This window comes from Cebus imitator, unplaced genomic scaffold (assembly GCF_001604975.1).
Source record: "Cebus imitator isolate Cc_AM_T3 unplaced genomic scaffold, Cebus_imitator-1.0 Scaffold267, whole genome shotgun sequence".
Classification (NCBI taxonomy): domain Eukaryota; kingdom Metazoa; phylum Chordata; class Mammalia; order Primates; family Cebidae; genus Cebus; species Cebus imitator.
The window spans coordinates 2,156,619-2,163,669 of NW_016107582.1; positions in this window are offsets into that span (position 1 = coordinate 2,156,619).

Sequence of the window (7,051 nt, forward strand, 5' to 3'; positions counted from 1 at the left end):
CACCATGTTGACCAGGATGGTCTCGATCTCTTGACCTCGTGATCCACCCGCCTCGGCCTCCCAAAGTGCTGGGATTACAGGCTTGAGCCACCGCGCCCGGCCTACTTATTTAAATATTAATCTCATCCAAAAACATACTTACAGAAACACCCAGAATAATGTTTGACCAAATATCTAGGTACCCTGTGGCCCAGTCAAGTTGACACATAAAATTAACCATCACAGGCTCCAAATAACTTTTGTTTATGCAGATTATATTTATTAATGTTTACCATATTAGAAATTAAATTTCAGAATTTAAGGAAAATATTTTATGTGTTTATTTGAATAAGCCCATTGCATGTTAACATAAATAGGATACCTTAACAAAAAAACTATATATTCCAAAACAAAATGAAAAAACACTGGAATTGTTTTCAGTTTGCAAATCTTTTGAATGTCTGGCTTAGAAAACAGGAGGTCATTATCTACTACATTTAATTGGTTTTAATATCTTTTGGTTAAAGTATATTAAAAATCTATCATCATACAAATATGTAGTTGGAAAGGAGAACATTTTAATAGCTTTTTCAGATAATTATGAATATTTTAAAACAACTACACCCAAACTTGAAAAGCGGTAGTTTTGTAAGGTTAATTATAACATGAAAACTAAAATATTAAATAACTTTTCATACTTACTTGCATTAAAATCCACTGGTTTATCATTTTGAATAGATCTTTACCTATATATTTTCACATCATACATTGATCATTTGGAAATTTATTGTTTCCCTGAATAATGAAGATCTTCCAAACATTGACACATTTAGTTATACAATTTTTAAAAATCACACTTGTTAATATTGCCAACTTCATTAAAAATCTAAGTATTGAAAAGCTTACAAACTCACCGTGATGGTTAAAAGTTTTCCAAAATTCTGTTTTTCACTTGGGAACTTAAATTTTATCATTGACTACAAATACTCTCAGTTTCTTTGTCATAGTGACAGGCTCACTTAGTTCATTTAAAGAAAATATCTGACAAATAATTGTTTGATTTAGCATAGTTTATCTGTTGATTGTTCTTTCAAGTAAAAAAAGGTTTTCCAGAAAAATGTGGTTAGTTTAGCTTGCAACTCAAATGATTGCCCATGTAATTTTTCCCAAGATAGTCATTTTTGTGTGGTGTGCTACAGAAGTGCCTTATGAGTATTTCCTGAGTATCAAAGAGAAAATGTAATGAAAAATAGTATAATTTAATGCCACTGTCTTGATTCTTGTTAAGCATCATTGCTTTGAACTATCAGTGCAAATATCAACACCTTAAAAGAAAATAACTTCTTAGTAGTATCAGAATAGTTTTGACCTCATAGACTCCCTGAAAGTTCTCAGGGACCACACTATTTTTTTTATTTTAAAATTTTTAACTTCTTTTCATTTTTGTGAGTACATACTAGGTGTATATATTTATGGGCTACATGAGATACAGACAGGTAATGCATAATAATCATTTCAGAGTCAATGGGATATCCATCACCTCAAGCATTTATCTTTTGTGTTACAATCATGTTACACTCTTTTATTTTAAAATGTACAATTAAATTATTTCTGACCATTGTCACCCTGTTGTGCTAGCAATACTAGGTCTTATTCATTCTTTCTAACTACTTTATTGTACCCATTAGCAATCCCCAAGGAACCACACTTTTAGAACCACTGTTCTATAAGAATCCAAACAGAAAAAAATAGTTTTCTACAAAGTAATAAAAAATCATGTTATCTCCATATTAATAAATGTGACAATATAATGGAGAGATAGAAATTTTGAGAAATAAGGTTTATGACCCAAGATACCTTAAATATTTTTGATGAATGTATTACTCTCCCTTTTAAAAGACAAATATTTCATGAGAATCAAAACCCCAAACTCATGTATCTACTGTTTTAAGAGACAGATCTAAATGAGTAACTCAAAAAAGAAAAAAAGATATAAATGTACTTAAAAACATGAAAATATAAAGGAAGTAATAATCAAAATATTATCTAAATGCAATTCACATTAGAAGTCATTTAACAGAACTAAGACAGTTATTTATGTTGACCATGATTTCATTCTATAAAAAAGGAACTGTTTACCGTATATCACCTTATTTCCCTTACCACCCAGTCTCTGGCAATCATCATTCTGCTTTCTTCTTTTATGAGTTCAACTTTCAGTTTTAAGATGAGTAATTTCTGGGGATCTAATGTATAGCATAGTGACCATAGTTAATACTACTGCATTGTTTACTTGAAATTTGATGAGAGAGCAAACTTTTAGTGTCCTCATTCCCCTGCCCTGCACACACAAATGGTAACCTATGGGTGGTGATAAATGTGTTAATTAATTTGACTTTAGTTATAAGTACACAATGTATCCATATATTAAATAATTACATTGTACACCTTGAATATAAATAATTTTTGTCAATATTTTTAATCACAATAAGAAAAACAAAAGAGGAAGAAACTATTATCTAAAACCTTTATGAACCAAATATACCAGAGGTGTCTGATATTTTGGCTTCCCTGGGCCACATGGAAAGGATAAGAACTGTCTTGAGCCACACATAAAGTGCACTAATGATAGCTGAAGAGCTTTCGAAAAAAAGTACATGCATAAATCTCATAACATTTTAAGAAAGTTTATGACTTTGTTTTGGGCTGCATTTAAAGCCATCCTGGCATCAAGCAGTTTATGAACCATGGTTTGAACAAGCTCATGTTACATATTAAAGTAAAAGCTATTAAATAAAAACAAGTTGAAAGAAAAAGAATAGAAATGGTCAATTAACACGTTTTTCTTTAAACTGTTAGTTTCAGGGATATATGTGCAGGTTTGTTACATAGGTAAACTTATATCATGGGGTTTGTTGTACAGATTATTTTATCACCCATGTACTAAGCCTCATACCCAGTTGTTATTTTCTTCTGATCTTCTCCCTCCTTCCACTGTTCACCCTCAAGTAGGCTCCAGTGTCTGTTGTTTCTCTCTTTGTGCCCATGTGTTCTTGTCATTTAGCTCCTACTTATAAATGAGAACAGGTGGTATTTGATTTTTCGTTCTCACACTTGTTTGCTAAGGATGATGGTCTCCAGCTTCATCTATGTTCCTGCAAAGGACATGATCTTGTGCTTTTTAGTGGCTGCATAGTATTCCATGATATATATGTTCCATATTTTCTTTATTCAATCTGCCCTTGATGGTCATTTAGGTTGATTCCACGTCTTTGCTGGTTATTATGCTGGCTTCATTGTTTAGTTGCTTTATAATGCCACTGGTCTGTGTACTTAAATGTGTTTTTGTATTGGCTGGTAATGGTCCTTCTTTTCCATATTGAGAGCTCCTTTTAAGATCTCTTATAAGGTATCCTTGTCATAACAAACTCCCTCAACATTTGCCTATCTGAAAGGAACTTATTTCTCCTTCACTGAGGAAGCTTAGCTTAGTGGATTTAAAATTCTTGGTTGAAGATTTTTTTCCTTCAAGAATTTTGAATATAGGTTCCCAATCTCTTCTGGCATGTAGAGTTTCTGCTGAGATGTCTTCTGGTACCCTGATAGGGTTTCCTTTATAGGTGATTTGGCCTTTCTCTTAGCTGCTTTTAATATTCTTTCGTTTTGACCTTGGAAAATCTGATTATATGACTTGAGGATGATCTTCTTATGTAGAATCTTGCAGGGGTTCTTTGTATTTCCTGAATGTGACTCTTGGCCTCTCCAGTGAGGTTGGGGAAGTTTTCATGAATGATATTCTGAAATATGTTTTCCAAGTAGTTTGTTTTCTTAACATCCCTTTCAGCAATGCCAATGATTCATAGATTTGACCTCTTTACATAATCCCATATTTCTCAGAGGTTTTGTTCATTCTTTTTTATTCTTTTTTAAAATTTTTGTCTGTCATTTCAGAGAGTCAATCTTCGATTTCTGAGGTTCTTTCCTCAGCTTGGTCTATTCTGCTATTAATATTTACTGTTGCATTGTGAAATGTTTGTAGTGTGTTTTTCATCTCTATCACATCAGTTAGGTTCTGTTTTATTTTGTCTATTTCATCTGCCAGCTCCTGCATCATTTTATTGTGATTCTAAGTTTCCTTGGATTGGGTTTTGTTGTTCTTCTGAATCTCAATGATCTCCTTCCTATCCATATTCTGAATTCTGTTTCTGTCATTTCAGCTAGCTCAGCCTGGTTAAGAACACTTTTGGGAGAACTTGTGCAGTTATTTGGAGGACAACAGACACTCACCATTTGAGTCGCTGGAGTTCTTGCGTTGGTTCTTTTTCATCTCTGTATGTGGGTGTTCCTTTAATTGCAGTATAGATTAAGTATAGTCAGTCGGCTACTTTTCTTGATGTTTTCACAGGGCCAAGGCTTTGTGCAGGGCCTTTGTTTGTAGCTGCCTTGTCTTTGGTTTCACAGCAGGAAGGGGGTGGGTGTTAGTGAGATGATTTTGGTGTTGAATCTTTTTGTTGGAGGGTGTGATCTAGTAGGTGATGCTTAGCTATTGTGGTTGATTGGTAGACTCTTGGTCAGTCATTGGCTCCCTATACCCTTATATTTCCTCACCAATTGCAATCATGCTCCCTCTGAATGCTCTGCAAGTGTGAGCTCCTCTCTCACTTGAGTGCTGTCTGCTGTAGATTGCAACTTGGCACTCCCAGGCTACTTACCACAGCTCTGGAGTGATCTCGGGGCTTATGTGCCCTCCCCAACTTGGAAGCAGCAGAGAAAGGGGCCTTAGAAGTGGTTGTGGCCAAGGGTTTTTACTTGTCTCCTGGGGGCTCTACCTCAGAGAGATTCAGGTCAGGGCAGTCAGTCCTAGATGGGGGCTATGTGCTGTGGGCCTAAGCCAGGGGTTCCCTTCCTGGTGATAATGAGCAGGGGTTCCCTTCCTGGTAATAATGAGCAGGAGCCATGGGAGATAGACTGGCTTCCTCTTCTTGGGTCAGCTACTGAGTGTTGGAGGTGTGGATAAAGCACTTAGGGTCCTTGTTCCTTTTTTAGTCTGAAGGTAGCGGGATAGTACCAACACAAAGGCAGGGAAAGAGGGGCTTTTTGTTGCCCCTTGGGCCCCATCTCTGAGAAACACAGAGCTTCAGTTACTGGGAGTGTTCAGTCAGTGGGGTGGGGTAGCTGCACTGCCAATGTGAGCTTGGAGTTCCACTTGTTGGGGACCAGAGAGTGAAGGGCTCACAAGGAGGAGGAGCTGGTCTCCTCTCTGTGCTGTGGTGTGCTGTAAGTTCGGGTGACTGTGGCATGCTGTAAGCTTGGGCATAGCTGTCAGACCAAAGGTAACAGGAATAGAACTGCTACTGTGGCAGTGGCGGGGGGCTGTCAGACGCCTCTGGGAGCCTATCCCCAGGGAAACTCTGGGCCGCTACTAGTGGGTATGTTCACTGTGGGTGGGGTGACTGTTCTGTGGTCATGAACTAGGGACTGTGCCTGGTGAAGAGTGGAGTGGAGGTTCCCAGGGATGAGGGACTGGACTCCTTTTCATATGGAGGATATGGTGTGCTGGAGGTGCCTGTATAGTCACTAGGCCTTTTATCCTTTTCCAGCCTGCGAGCTGTTAGGGCAGTAGCATTGCAATTGCGGGGCAGAGAGGTTGCGGGTTGACTCTAAGGTTTCTTCCCTGGAGAAATGCTGGTCTGTCTCTGTGGTGATCAGGCAGGGGCAGAGTGGTTGTGTTGGAGTGCCAGGTTGGTTGGCCCTTCCCAGTGAGAAGTGTGGACTGGGACCTACATGGAAAACAATCTGGTCACTTTTCCATGAGGTGGGTGTTCTGTGCTGGTGGTCCAGACCAGTCTCCGGTCCCTACAGACTCACCAGAGCCTGGAGACAGTAAAGGCGAGGGCTGTGAAACAGTAAAGAGGGCAATCCATCCCTCCCACTGGGAGCTCTATCCCAAGGAATTACAGAGTGGCTCCTAACTCAATTACCCCAGCAGGGGATGGCTGGAGACCCAGGCTGGGGGGACCCACCCAGTGAGAGGATATGGGATCATGGACCCACATAACAGTCTGACCACTTTTTGTTTTGTTATTTATTTATTTAATACTTTAAGTTCTGGAGTACATGTGCAGATCTTGCAGGATTGTTACATAGGTATACACATGCCATGGTGGTTTGCTGCATCCATCCCCCCATCATCTACATTAGGTATTTCTCCTAATGCTATCCCTCCCAAATCCCCCTATCCCCTACTATCCCTCCCCTAGCTCCCCACCTCCCAGCAGGCCTTGGTGTGTGATATTCTCCTTCCTGTGTCCATATGTTCTCATTGTTCAGCACCCACTTATGAATGAGAACATGCAGTGCTTAGTTTTCTGTTTTTGTGTCAGTTTGCCGAGAATGATGGTTTCCAGCTTCATCCATGTCCCTGCAAAGAACATGAACTCATCCTTTTTTATGGCTGCATAGTATTCCATGGTGTATATGTGCCACATTTTCTTAATCCAGTCTATCATGGGCATTTGGATTGGTTCCAAGTCTTTGCTATTGTAAACATGCCACAATGAACATACATGTGCATGTGTCTTTTTAATAGAGTGATTTATAATCCTTTGGGTATATACCCAGTAATATTATTGCTGGGTCAAATGGTATTTCTATATCTAAATCCTTGAGGAATCACCACACTGTCTTCCACAATGGTTGAACAAATTGACACACCCACCAACAGTGTAAAAGTGTTCCTATTTCTCCACATCCTCTCCAGCATCTGTTGTCTCCAGATTTTTTAATGATCACCATTGTAACTGGTGTGAGCTGGTATCTCAATGAGGTTTTGATTTGCATTTCTCTAATGACCAGTGATTACGAGCATTTTTTAATATGTTTGTTGGCTGTGTAAAGGTCTTCTTTTGAAAAGTGTCTGCTTGTATCTTTTGCCTACTTTTTGATGGGGTTGTTTATTTTTTCTTGTAAATTTGTTTAAGTTCTTTGTAGATTCTAGATATTAACCCTTTGTCAGATGGGTAGAGTGCAAACTCTTTTTCCCATTCTGTTGGTTGCTGGTTCTCACTCTAAT